A 13,020-nucleotide genomic window follows, 5' to 3' on the forward strand; every position below is an offset into this window, starting at 1 on the left:
GCGAACGGACACAAACGTTCGCGAAAACGACCGTTCGCCGCGGGCTCCATTGACTTCAATGGGAGGCGAATTTCGCAAACCTTTAGGTCGAATTTGCGGCCACGGGGTAATTATTAGGGGGTAGCACGTAGTCCCACCACCTGGACAATAGCATAATACATGTATGAGGTGAATTTGGGATCGATAACTACAAGCATTTTTTTTTTATTTGGGAAATTGTTCTGACAATTCAGGACTATGGAGCTAATGAAGGCAATGGAGGAGAGGGAAGGTCAGGGACCAGGGTAGGCAAACAAGAGGGTGCAGGAGATACAGAGCACTGACAGCAGCACCGTAATACAGAGCACTGACATCAGCACCGTGACATACAGCGCTGACAGCAGCTCCGTGACATACAGCGCTGACAGCAGCTCCGTGACATACAGCGCTGACAGCAGCTCCGTGACATACAGCGCTGACAGCAGCTCCGTGACATACAGCGCTGACAGCAGCTCCGTGACATACAGCGCTGACAGCAGCACCGTGACATACAGCGCTGACAGCAGCTCCGTGACATACAGCGCTGACAGCAGCTCCGTGACATACAGCGCTGACAGCAGCTCCGTGACATACAGCACTGACAGCAGCTCCGTGACATACAGCGCTGACAGCAGCTCCGTGACATACAGCGCTGACAGCAGCACCGTGACATACAGCGCTGACAGCAGCTCCGTGACATACAGCGCTGACAGCAGCTCCGTGACATACAGCGCTGACAGCAGCTCCGTGACATACAGCACTGACAGCAGCTCCGTGACATACAGCGCTGACAGCAGCTCCGTGACATACAGCGCTGACAGCAGCACCGTGACATACAGCGCTGACAGCAGCTCCGTGACATACAGCGCTGACAGCAGCTCCGTGACATACAGCGCTGACAGCAGCTCCGTGACATACAGCACTGACAGCAGCTCCGTGACATACAGCGCTGACAGCAGCTCCGTGACATACAGCGCTGACAGCAGCACCGTGACATACAGCGCTGACAGCAGCTCCGTGACATACAGCGCTGACAGCAGCTCCGTGACATACAGCGCTGACAGCAGCTCCGTGACATACAGCACTGACAGCAGCTCCGTGACATACAGCGCTGACAGCAGCTCCGTGACATACAGCGCTGACAGCAGCACCGTGACATACAGCGCTGACAGCAGCTCCGTGACATACAGCGCTGACAGCAGCTCCGTGACATACAGCGCTGACAGCAGCTCCGTGACATACAGCGCTGACAGCAGCTCCGTGACATACAGCGCTGACAGCAGCTCCGTGACATACAGCGCTGACAGCAGCTCCGTGACATACAGCGCTGACAGCAGCTCCGTGACATACAGCGCTGACAGCAGCACCGTAAGCAGCCCCAGGAGGAAGTCAGCACAGCACAGGGATGGTGTGATCCCCTCATAATAAGAACCCCCAGGAGGAAGTCAGCACAGCACAGGGATGGTGGGAGCCCCTCATAATAAGAACCCCCAGGAGGAAGTCAGCACAGCACAGGGATGGTGGGAGCCCCTCATAATAAGAACACCCAGGAGGAAGTCAGCACAGCACAGGGATGGTGGGAACCCCTCATAATAAGCAGCCCCAGTAGAAATATGACACCGCTCAACCTCTTCAAAGAGGAGGGTAGGGGCATATAGTACGGTGTGCTTTTTTGGGTCAGGGAAGTGAGCCAAATGAATTAAGAAGGTCTGTGTGCTTGATTCCAAAAATTGTTTATAGACATATACATGGTCTACTGATCACATGTGTTGAATTCCTCCGAGATCCATGCCTCATTCATTTTTAGAAATGTGAGGTAGTTAACACTGTCGTGAGCTAGGCGAGTACGCTTATCGGTCACAATCCCCCCTGCTGCGCTGAACGTCCTTTCGGACAGGACACTGGATGAGGGGCAAGCCAACAGTTCGATTGCAAATTGGGCAAGCTCTGGCCAGAGGTCAAGCCTGCCCACCCAGTAGTCTAGGGGTTCATCACTCCTCAGAGCGTCCACATCGGCCGTTAACCCAATGTAGTCGGACACCTGACGGTCTAGGCGTTCCCTGATGCTGGATCCGGATGACACCTGTCGATGGGTCGGCTGAAAGAATGACCTCATATCCGAAGTCACCAACACATCTTCAAACCGGCCTCTTCTTGCAGGCGCTGTTGGATTGGTACCCGCAAATCCTTCTCTGGGAGTGGGAATTGCTCCTCTGCCAGCGCACGCAAAAGCAGAATGCAGCATTTCTCGAAGCAAGGCCTGGAAGTGCTGCATTCTGACAGCCCTCTGCGACGGCGGTAACATTTCCGCCATTTTGTGTTTGTACCGGGGATCTAAGTACGTTGCCACCCAGTACTGGTCCTTGACCCTCATGCTTTTTATACGGGGGTCCCTATTAAAACACTGGAGCATGAAGGCCCCCATTTGCACTCAAGCGGAAGGTATGTGGTGGTGGTGGTGTTGTTGGTGGTAGTGTCTTTGGGGGTGCACATAGCAGAGAGTGAAGAAGAGGGTGCAGATCGAGAGGATGAGGAGGGTGCAGAAGAATAAGGCTGAGTGAGCCACTCAACCAAGTCTGGTGCGTCCTTTAAAGTAATTGAACGCACCTTCTGCAACTTCCCACTTTGGCTCAAGGCTGTTGCTCCTGCCCTACCCCTACCACCCCTGCGGAAGGGCCTGCCTCTTCCTCTGCCTGTCATTTTTTAAATCACCCTGTGACAAAACTCTTAGTCCCTATACCGCTGAAGGACTGCTGCAGTATAGGGCAGCGGTCAGCAGTAGTGCACGTCAACCCTATGTATTGTGGACCGATAGCGGTCCTTACAGAACAGCAGACTGTACTGCACTCAGGCCTATGTACCGTAGCACCCTATACCTAGTTACCAGTCCTTATAAAAACTTTTGTGGACCAAGCAGGTTGTGTGTTAGTGATTAGCAGACTGTACGTCAGTCCCTATACCAATGAAGGACTGCTGCAGTATAGGGCAGCGGTCAGCAGTAGTGCACGGCAACCCTATGTATTGTGGACCGATAGCGGTCCTTACAGAACAGCAGACTGTACTGCACTCAGGCCTATGTACCGTAGCACCCTATACCAAGTTACCAGTCCTTATAAGAACTTTTGTGGACCAAGCAGGTTGTGTGTTAGTGATTAGCAGACTGTACGTCAGTCCCTATACCAATGAAGGACTGCTGCAGTATAGGGCAGCGGTCAGCAGTAGTGCACGGCAACCCTATGTATTGTGGACCGATAGCGGTCCTTACAGAACAGCAGACTGTACTGCACTCAGGCCTATGTACCGTAGCACCCTATACCAAGTTACCAGTCCTTATAAAAACTTTTGTGGACCAAGCAGGTTGTGTGTTAGTGATTAGCAGACTGTACGTCAGTCCCTATACCAATGAAGGACTGCTGCAGTATAGGGCAGCGGTCAGCAGTAGTGCACGGCAACCCTATGTATTGTGGACCGATAGCGGTCCTTACAGAACAGCAGACTGTACTGCACTCAGGCCTATGTACCGTAGCACCCTATACCAAGTTACCAGTCCTTATAAGAACTTTTGTGGACCAAGCAGGTTGTGTGTTAGTGATTAGCAGACTGTACGTCAGTCCCTATACCAATGAAGGACTGCTGCAGTATAGGGCAGCGGTCAGCAGTAGTGCACGGCAACCCTATGTATTGTGGACCGATAGCGGTCCTTACAGAACAGCAGACTGTACTGCACTCAGGCCTATGTACCGTAGCACCCTATACCAAGTTACCAGTCCTTATAAGAACTTTTGTGGACCAAGCAGGTTGTGTGTTAGTGTTTAGCAGACTGTGCGTCAGTCCCTATACCGCTGAAGGACTGCTGCAGTATAGGGCAGCGGTCAGCAGTAGTGCACGGCAACCCTATGTATTGTGGACCGATAGCGGTCCTTACAGAACAGCAGACTGTAACGCACTCAGGCCTATGTACCGTAGCACCCTATACCAAGTTACCAGTCCTTATAAGAACTTTTGTGGACCAAGCAGGTTGTGTGTTAGTGATTAGCAGACTGTACGTCAGTCCCTATACCAATGAAGGACTGCTGCAGTATAGGGCAGCGGTCAGCAGTAGTGCACGGCAACCCTATGTATTGTGGACCGATAGCGGTCCTTACAGAACAGCAGACTGTACTGCACTCAGGCCTATGTACCGTAGCACCCTATACCAAGTTACCAGTCCTTATAAGAACTTTTGTGGACCAAGCAGGTTGTGTATTAGTGTTTAGCAGACTGTGCGTCAGTCCCTATACCGCTGAAGGACTGCTGCAGTATAGGGCAGCGGTCAGCAGTAGTGCACGGCAACCCTATGTATTGTGGACCGATAGCAGTCCTTACAGAACAGCAGACTGTACTGCACTCAGGCCTATGTACCGTAGCACCCTATACCAAGTTACCAGTCCTTATAAGAACTTTTGTGGACCAAGCAGGTTGTGTGTTAGTGTTTAGCAGACTGTGCGTCAGTCCCTATACCGCTGAAGGACTGCTGCAGTATAGGGCAGCGGTCAGCAGTAGTGCACGTCAACCCTATGTATTGTGGACCGATAGCGGTCCTTACAGAACAGCAGACTGTAACGCACTCAGGCCTATGTACCGTAGCACCCTATACCAAGTTACCAGTCCTTATAAGAACTTTTGTGGACCAAGCAGGTTGTGTATTAGTGTTTAGCAGACTGTGCGTCAGTCCCTATACCGCTGAAGGACTGCTGCAGTATAGGGCAGCGGTCAGCAGTAGTGCACGGCAACCCTATCTATTGTGGACCGATAGCGGTCCTTACAGAACAGCAGACTGTACCGCACCCAAGCCTATGTACCGTAGCACCCTAGACAGACCAAGTTACCAGTCCTGATAAAGAGCTTTGTGGAACAAGTGAGTTGTGAATGATTAGCAGACTGCAGCAGAAGGGCAGCAGTCAAGTATAATATTCTTTCTATATTTGGAAGAAAGAATATTATACGTGTACAAGCCTATTACCGTACCACTGATACCAGTCCTGAAAAGAACCTTTGTGGAACTAATAGTAACAGCAAGTCTTTAAAATTATCCTCACTGCCTGACACACTGCTTCCTGCCTGTCCCTATACAAATTGGCAAAAAAGAGTAGGCTGGAACGATTAGCTGGAACAGCTCTTTTGTGGACCTGATAGTAACAGCTAATGATGATGATGATGATGATGATGAAGAAAGACTAATCTGGCTGAGCTGTCCCTAAAATAGCAGCATACAGCGCTCTGTCCCTTTATCTAAACTGACAAAAGAAACTCAGGCTGCTGACCTAACACCTATACCAGTCCTGAAAAGAACTTTTGTGTACCAAATAGCTAGCGTTTTCTCTGTCCCTACTCCACACAGGATCCTTTCCCTACAGTGACAGAAGAAAGAATGTAAAATGGCCACCGGATCGGGTGTATTTATAGGTTAGGGGGAATGTCCAAGTGTCCATGAGCTGTCATGTCTCAATTGGTTGTCCTGTAACACATGATAAACGTGTCACGAAAGGTTAAAGTTCTTGTATACATTAAACACGTAAGTCCGCCGGGGCGAACGACGGAAAAAGGCGTTCGAACCCGCGGACGGCGAAAGTCGGAAATTCGCCGCGAAACGACCGCCGGGCGAACCGTTCGGCCATCACTAACCCTGACTAAGCTCTCCTCCTTCCAGGAGGGCATTCTCATCTTGGGAGGGGACTTCAATGTCCCCCTCAACCCAATCCAAGACTCATCTAGTGGTGCCTCGTCTCTTACGTACAAGGCTTTACGGACAATCAAATCACACCTACAAGAATTATGTCCTCATGATTCCTGGCGCACATTGAACCCTCAGGGGAAGGATTACTCCTTTTTTTCTATCCCTCACAATCGGTACTCCAGATTGGACTACCTATTTTTGACGCAAAGAGATTTACCGTGCCTCCGTGAAGCTTCCATAGAGGCTATGTACATCTCTGATCATCATCCCATATCCATCACCCTACAGATTGCAGACAATCCCCGCACACCACCAGTTTGGCGACTAGATCCCTCCCTGCTGTCTGACCCAGTGATTGCAGCTTCCATTCAGGAAAATCTGACCAATTACTGTAAAGAGAACCACTCTCCAACCATAGATCCCATGTCAGTATGGGAAGCCCACAAATGTACAATTCGTGGGGAGTTCATGGCAGCAGCAGCAAAAAGGAAAAAAGAGAGAAATAACCTCATAGAGCAGCTCACCAACCGCATTAAAATCCTGGAAAAAGCCCATAAACTTTCTATAGTCAGAGACACCCTTGCTGAATTAAACCATGCAAGGCAAGAACTTCTCCAGATTTTAAACTCCCAAATCAAAAGAAACTATATGCTTTTGCGTAAATTCTTTTACGAATATGGCAATAAATCTGGTAAACTATTGGCTAGAGCACTCAGAAAGCAACAGGCCACCAGAACATTCATTCCATCACGGACCCCACAGGCAACAAAGTAGTATCCAACCGCATGATTGCTGAACAATTTGTTAAATATTACTCCAAACTCTATAACATTCAGGAACAGTCGCCACAGGAGGATCAGGCACATAGAAGGCATTTAATTGAGAATTTTTTACAAACATATGCTCCAACTCCCATTTCACCGGAGACGGCACTTTCTTTAGAAGCGCCTCTCTCGGCCCCTGAACTTGAGACAGCTCTCAAACAAATGAAACCCGGAAAAAGCCCCGGCCCTGACGGTCTTACTACATGCTATTATAAATCTTATATTGCCACCCTAAAACAAAATTTTCTTGCTGCAATTAACTCATTAACATCAGACAAACCATCCCCCCTGAGATTTACTAAGGGCCCATATCACGGTAATACCAAAACCTAATAAAGATGAAACATAAGTGACAAACTATAGACCCATTTCATTGCTTAATGTGGATCTAAAGATCTATGCCAAGATATTAGTTAATCGTCTTTTCCCCCTCCTTCCCTGGCTTGTGTCTCTCGACCAGGTGGGATTCGTGCCGGGGAGGGAGGGAAGAGATAATACGATCAAAGCGCTCTCCATACACCACTGGCTGACCTCCTCGACACAAAAAGGATTTTTCCTCTCGTTGGATGCGGAGAAGGCGTTCGACAAAGTGGCCTGGGACTACATGGCAGAAGTTCTGCGAAAAAAGGTTTACCTGACCGACTGACATCTCTTATTATGGCTTTGTACGCTTCTCCAACGGCCCAAGTCAGGATTAATGGCCAACTGTTGGGCGCCTTCTCCGTGTCCAATGGGACCCGTCAGGGTTGCCCGCTCTCACCCCTATTATTTATCCTCACCTTAGAACCCCTCCTCCGCAGGTTGAACTCAAATCCGGACATTAAGGGGGTACAGATTGGAACCAAGACTCATAAAATTGCTGTCTTCGCTGACGACATCCTACTTTTCCTTACTGAACCTCTTGTTTCCATTCCTAATCTCCTTAAAGACCTTGATGCCTTTAAGGCGATATCCAATTTACAAATCCATTTTTCGAAATCGGAGGCCCTGAATATATCCCTGAATACCGAAACAATAGATTTGTGCCAAAAAAAAATTTCCCTTTAGCTGGAATAATACAACCATCACTTATTTAGGCATTAAGCTACCCTCTAGACTGGGAAACTTATACTCTGTTAACTTTGTCCCCATTCTCCAGACCATCCAGAAAGATCTCAAAGCCTGGTCTACCGGACTATTCTCTTGGTTCGGTAGAGCCTCAATTATTAAAATGAATGTCCTTCCCCGTTTGTTATACCTTTTTTCAAACGGTCCCAATAAAGCTCCCCCCGGCCTTCTTTAAATCATTCCAGACTATCTGTGCCAACTTTATTTGGAATGGACAATGAGCCAGGCTAAGCTTTGCCAGACTGAGCCTACCGAAAACCAAAGGAGGCATCAACCTACCTGATGTCAACAATTATTACTGGGCTAGTCACTTAGCCAGAATTGTAGACTGGAATGTTCATTTGCATACTAAAGCTTGGATACAGATAAAGAACGCTTTCTCCTTATCTCCGATTAAATTCCTACCATGGCTGAATCCTGAACATGTCCCTCAAACATGCAAACAACACCCCCTAATTGCGGGTACATTGCAAGCTTATTGTTCGGCCTGTCACACCCATCACATTTCCTCCCACCATAGTCTGATGACTCCGATACAACATAACCCCGCATTTCCAGCAGGCAAATCAGACACGTCCTCTCTGGATTGTGGCATTCAACTGAGAGGAGCTGGGAAACTGATTTATCTCTGTCCTTGACGGATACTAATTGGACATTTGATATTTTTACTCATATTCATAAAGGCTCTTCTAATGTCTCCGTTCAGGAAAATAATTTCAAAATTTTCACCAAGTGGTACCTCACACCCGTCAAACTCCACAAACGTGATTCCAACATAACCCCTTCTTGCTGGAGATGTTCAGACAGCGTAGGCTCATTCATACATATTTGGTGGTCCTGTCCTCGGCTCAAACTGTTTTGGAAGGAGATACATCGCCTTATATGCCAAATTACCACGTTCCCCATCGATTTCTCCCCAGCACCAATGCTTCTACACCACTCTGCACTTCCACTGAAAACATACCAACGCTCTCTAGCACAACACCTGTTAAATGCCGCAAAGATGTGCATTCCCCCACTATGGAAATCCACTACACCTCCTTCAGTCTCGGATTGGATTAAGAGAGCCTCCAGCATAGCTGAAATGGAAAATTTGATTTGCCAAGCTAAAGACACCCCATCTAAATATTGGGCAACTTGGGCTTGCTGGCACCACTTCCGAACTTCGGCTGAATGCAGCCAACTGTTAACTGGAGTCCCCCCGCCTTAAGACCCTGATACCCATTCTTCCCACTTGATTAGGTCCACACCCCCTAATTAGTTTCCATCACTAGACTTCCTGATCCCCATAGCTCTTAAGATCTTGCTACTTATAGCACACATGGAAACCAGCTACCTACCGTTTGTTACATAATAGTCACAGACATCCCTTGCACTCGACCCCCTGGTAAGCCCCCTCGAAGGACTAGCTTCTAGAGGATGTGTACTAGGCTCTTGAAAGGGTTTTTTATAGGTACTTCTGGGTTTCCTCAACCCTCGCTACTCTACCCCTAACCTAAAGCTTAGTTATAGATCGGGTCAACAACACTGATTTTGATTGACATATACACGTTACATGTCAATACTCAAGTTAGGATTATTTGTCATTTATACCTGTTACCACACCATTGTACTCTGTTAAGCGGCTCTACTGTACCTGTTTCCTTTTTGTTTTATGTAAACATCAATAAAAGACTTTGGAAAAAAAATAAAATAATATAATATATATTTTTTTTCTTTTTCACTGCACAGATGGTTCTCATCTATGCATTGCAGTGTGCTAAAATGTGCTATGTGGTACTCTGGCTTTGGTGTGTTGGTGTTGTGATTGAAAACAAATGATACCACAACACATCACACCTATATCCAAGCATTGTTGTGCATTGCGGTAATGCATAGTAGACCACAAATTGTATAGCTTGCAGGTGTCTCAAACTGCTGGCCCTCCAGCTGTTATGAAACTACAAGTCCCATCATGCCTCTGCCTGTGGGAGTCATGCTTGTAACAGTCAGCCTTGCAATGCCTCATGGGACTTGTAGATTTGCAACATGTTATACTTATCTGCTTTGTGCAGTGGTTTACCACAGAGCAGCCCCTGCCCTCTTCTTCTTGGGTCCCCTGGCCCATCCCTGCCCACAGAGCAAGCAGCTTGCATTGGGGGCACCCGAGCAGGCTCGCTGTGATAATTTGCTCTCTTAGCCAATGAGGAAGGAGAGTCCCCAAAGAGCCGGGACTCTCGTGCACACATCGCTGGAGGAAAATCGGGCTCAGGTAAATATTGGGGGGGGGGGGGGAGGGCTTCTACAGAGAGAAGGTAAAAAAAAAAAAAAGGTAAAAAATAAATCCAGTTTCCCTATCTAATATATGCATTTTGTTTACTCTGGTTTTGAAGTGTGACATGGATTTTGTAGTATTATACAAAAAACAGTGAAAAAAACTTTCCATTCAGTTCTCCACAACGACACAATAAATGAAGTCACCCATGAGTCACCGGCTGTGCGAGTTTTGGGATAAAAATAACTAAAGAATAAAAAACGATGGAGACAATTTGAAACTCTGTCTTTGAGAATCTATTTTATTAACATCAGACAGAGGGCTTCATTAGGGGTTGATTTTTATTTTTGTCACATGCAGTTGTTTATAAAGCTTTACATTTGTTTCTTTCTTCCTTGGCATGAATGTAAATTTAGAAGATGCCAGGTTCAATGCAAACCTATACTTAAAGGGTTAGTTCCCTTTGACCAAAAAACTTCCTATGCGGAAAAGGTTTGTCTGTAGATAAAAACAAACTGCGCAGCTCTGACTAAAGCTGAATAATGCCCTTGCTATAGGTGTAGGCCAGTTACGTACCATCTGAAGCCTGAATGGATTAGTCCAAGGACATTGCTAAGTGAGACCTAGTCATTACTGCTCACTTCCACCATTACATGACCAGTGTAGACTAAAATGATCCTTTCCATTCTGCTGTTACCCACTATACCCCTCAACCACCCCTTACAATCTTTACCTAAATGACGACACCACACCTTCTTTGGAGTATAATGGCCATAACAGCCTTTTATTACACAATAACCAATAAATTACTCCAACCAAAATATATATATAAATATATAAATATCTATATACAACAAATTAAACATTAACATATAACAACATGACCCCAGTCTGGTGATCTCTGATGGTGACCCAACATAATCCCCAGAATAACCAATTCACTGCGGTACCCATTTTAACATAACCAGGCCTCCAGCTGTGACCACTTGTGAGACAACTTCCGTCAGTGAAAAACACACCGGTATTCCCTCCACCGGTCAGGAATACACTGGAGGGGCCCATACCACCACTGAGCCCCCCACCCCTTTTAGATCACCACTGATTTTACCGCCAACCGTCAAAGACCACCAGACGAACCGCCTTCCTTCCTTCAGATCCATTCCGCTGTTATGACGACCACCGAACCTGAAAAAGAATAACAAACAAACAGAACACGACCAACAAACAGCAAACCAAACAATAGGGAGGGCGGGTGAGAAAAACTGCCTCCTCCGTTGCTTCTCTCTCTCACTGTCCCCGTTTTTGGCTCTGCCCCTATTTATATAGCTCCGCCCCCTCAGCTCCGTTCTCAACTTGCTGACACACCCCTCTCTCCTCACTCTCTCACCTTAACCCCTTCTATGCTCTTTAGTCACCCTGTCATGCCAGCCCCTCCTCTACCCCCTTCCAGGCTTCCAATCCGGGGCTTCTCTGGAGTGAGCTCTTTCTCCTGATTCAGACCCCATCACATGATCTTTCTCTCCCCTGATGCAGGAGCTCTGAGCTCAGCGTTTGAGAGCTCACTTCAGTGATGGTGAACAGTAATATTAGGCCTCTCTTTGCAACACCCTGAGAATATTCCAGTCATGCTTTGGGAGGGTGGATGTAAACCCAATCTCTGTATATAAGGATATACATGCCTCCTGCATGTATCCTTACCTGTCAAATGTCTCCCCTCTGTCTGTTAAGAGACTCGAAAAACTGCAGATTCTGTGGATGGGTCTGTTGTCCAGAGCTCGTGGGTGGAGTAGTGATGTCAGTAGACTCCCCGCCCACCTCTACACTCCCCTTGTCAACATGCATTTTCTCCTGTGTATTTCTTACACTGAACTTCTGCTATGATCACTAACATCCCGTCAAAACCCAGATAAGTCACCACATGACTTCAGCATGTCCAATCCTGCTGAGATATGGAGCAGCCAATCCTGGGAGAGCTGGAGAAGAAAGGAAGAGGGGATCTGAAGTACACAGAATGCCTCTCTCAGGCTCCTGCATGAGATATGTAAATCACCTTTGTCACAGCAAAGGGGAAGAACTGACTTCTATTTCTCTGTGTGTCAGTTTTTATCTCACTGAAAAAAAGATAAGAGGATTTCTCAGAGCTATATTAACTCTGTGTGGCAAGACTGGGCACACATGACATGGAATCCTATACTGTACAAGGTGCAAGCCTTCATTTAAAAAAATGGGTTTACATCCACTTTAAGCAAAGGCATTATTCATCTTTAGTCAGAGCTGCACAGTTTTCTTTTTATCTACAGCTACCCCTTACCTACATAGGCAGTTTTTTGGTAAAGGTGAACTAACCCTTTAACTTAAAGACTATCTTCTAGTAGGTACCTTATCCTTCATTCCTACTGTATGATCCAGACACCCAACATATGGAGGAGATGAGCTATAAGTGGTACATGAGGTCCGGTCGGGCTGTGACTCTTGGGTGTGGGGGGGGGGGGGGGGGGGGTTGTGTTGGACTAGCTAGTTGTTGTTGTTAGATAGGAATTGGCCAGTGGCCAGTGGATGTGTCCAACAGACGCGTCCAATGTTTTGTATGTTTTCATAAAACCAATAAACAGAATAAAAAAAAAAAAAAAAACTTAAAGAATATCACTTTACCCTAAAAAAAAACAAAAAAAAATAAAACGTAAAGCATATTTAAACCCATACAACAAAAAAGTAATATATAGCAGCTAACTACACCTTAGATGGGGTGGTTGCATTAATTTTATTTTATTAGGATTGTTTTCCCTTAGTGGCACATTTTCTCACCTCGCCTTTCAGGACAGCACCTTGGAGAGAGCGTAGCTCCACCCTTCGCAGGAAACACTGCAGTGACAATGTCCTTTAAATGCAGCTGCTTCCACCATGCCATCAGTCTTAGCCCTTGTACACACGGTCGGAGATTCCGACTACCAAAGGAAAAAGACCAAAGCCAGGAAAGTCCAGGGTACTCCCAGAGAGCAAGGGGTAGAGGGGGCGTGCTCTTCAGGTCTCCAGAATAAAGAGCAAAAAAGCAATGACGGCCACCTTGCAGTGAGGGGAAGGCTTCAAGCCTTTCTGACTGC

Source organism: Lithobates pipiens, unplaced genomic scaffold, assembly GCF_037356315.1.
Source record: "Lithobates pipiens isolate NorthernLeopardFrog02 unplaced genomic scaffold, aLitPip1_a1.2 Scaffold_25, whole genome shotgun sequence".
NCBI lineage: Eukaryota > Metazoa > Chordata > Amphibia > Anura > Ranidae > Lithobates > Lithobates pipiens.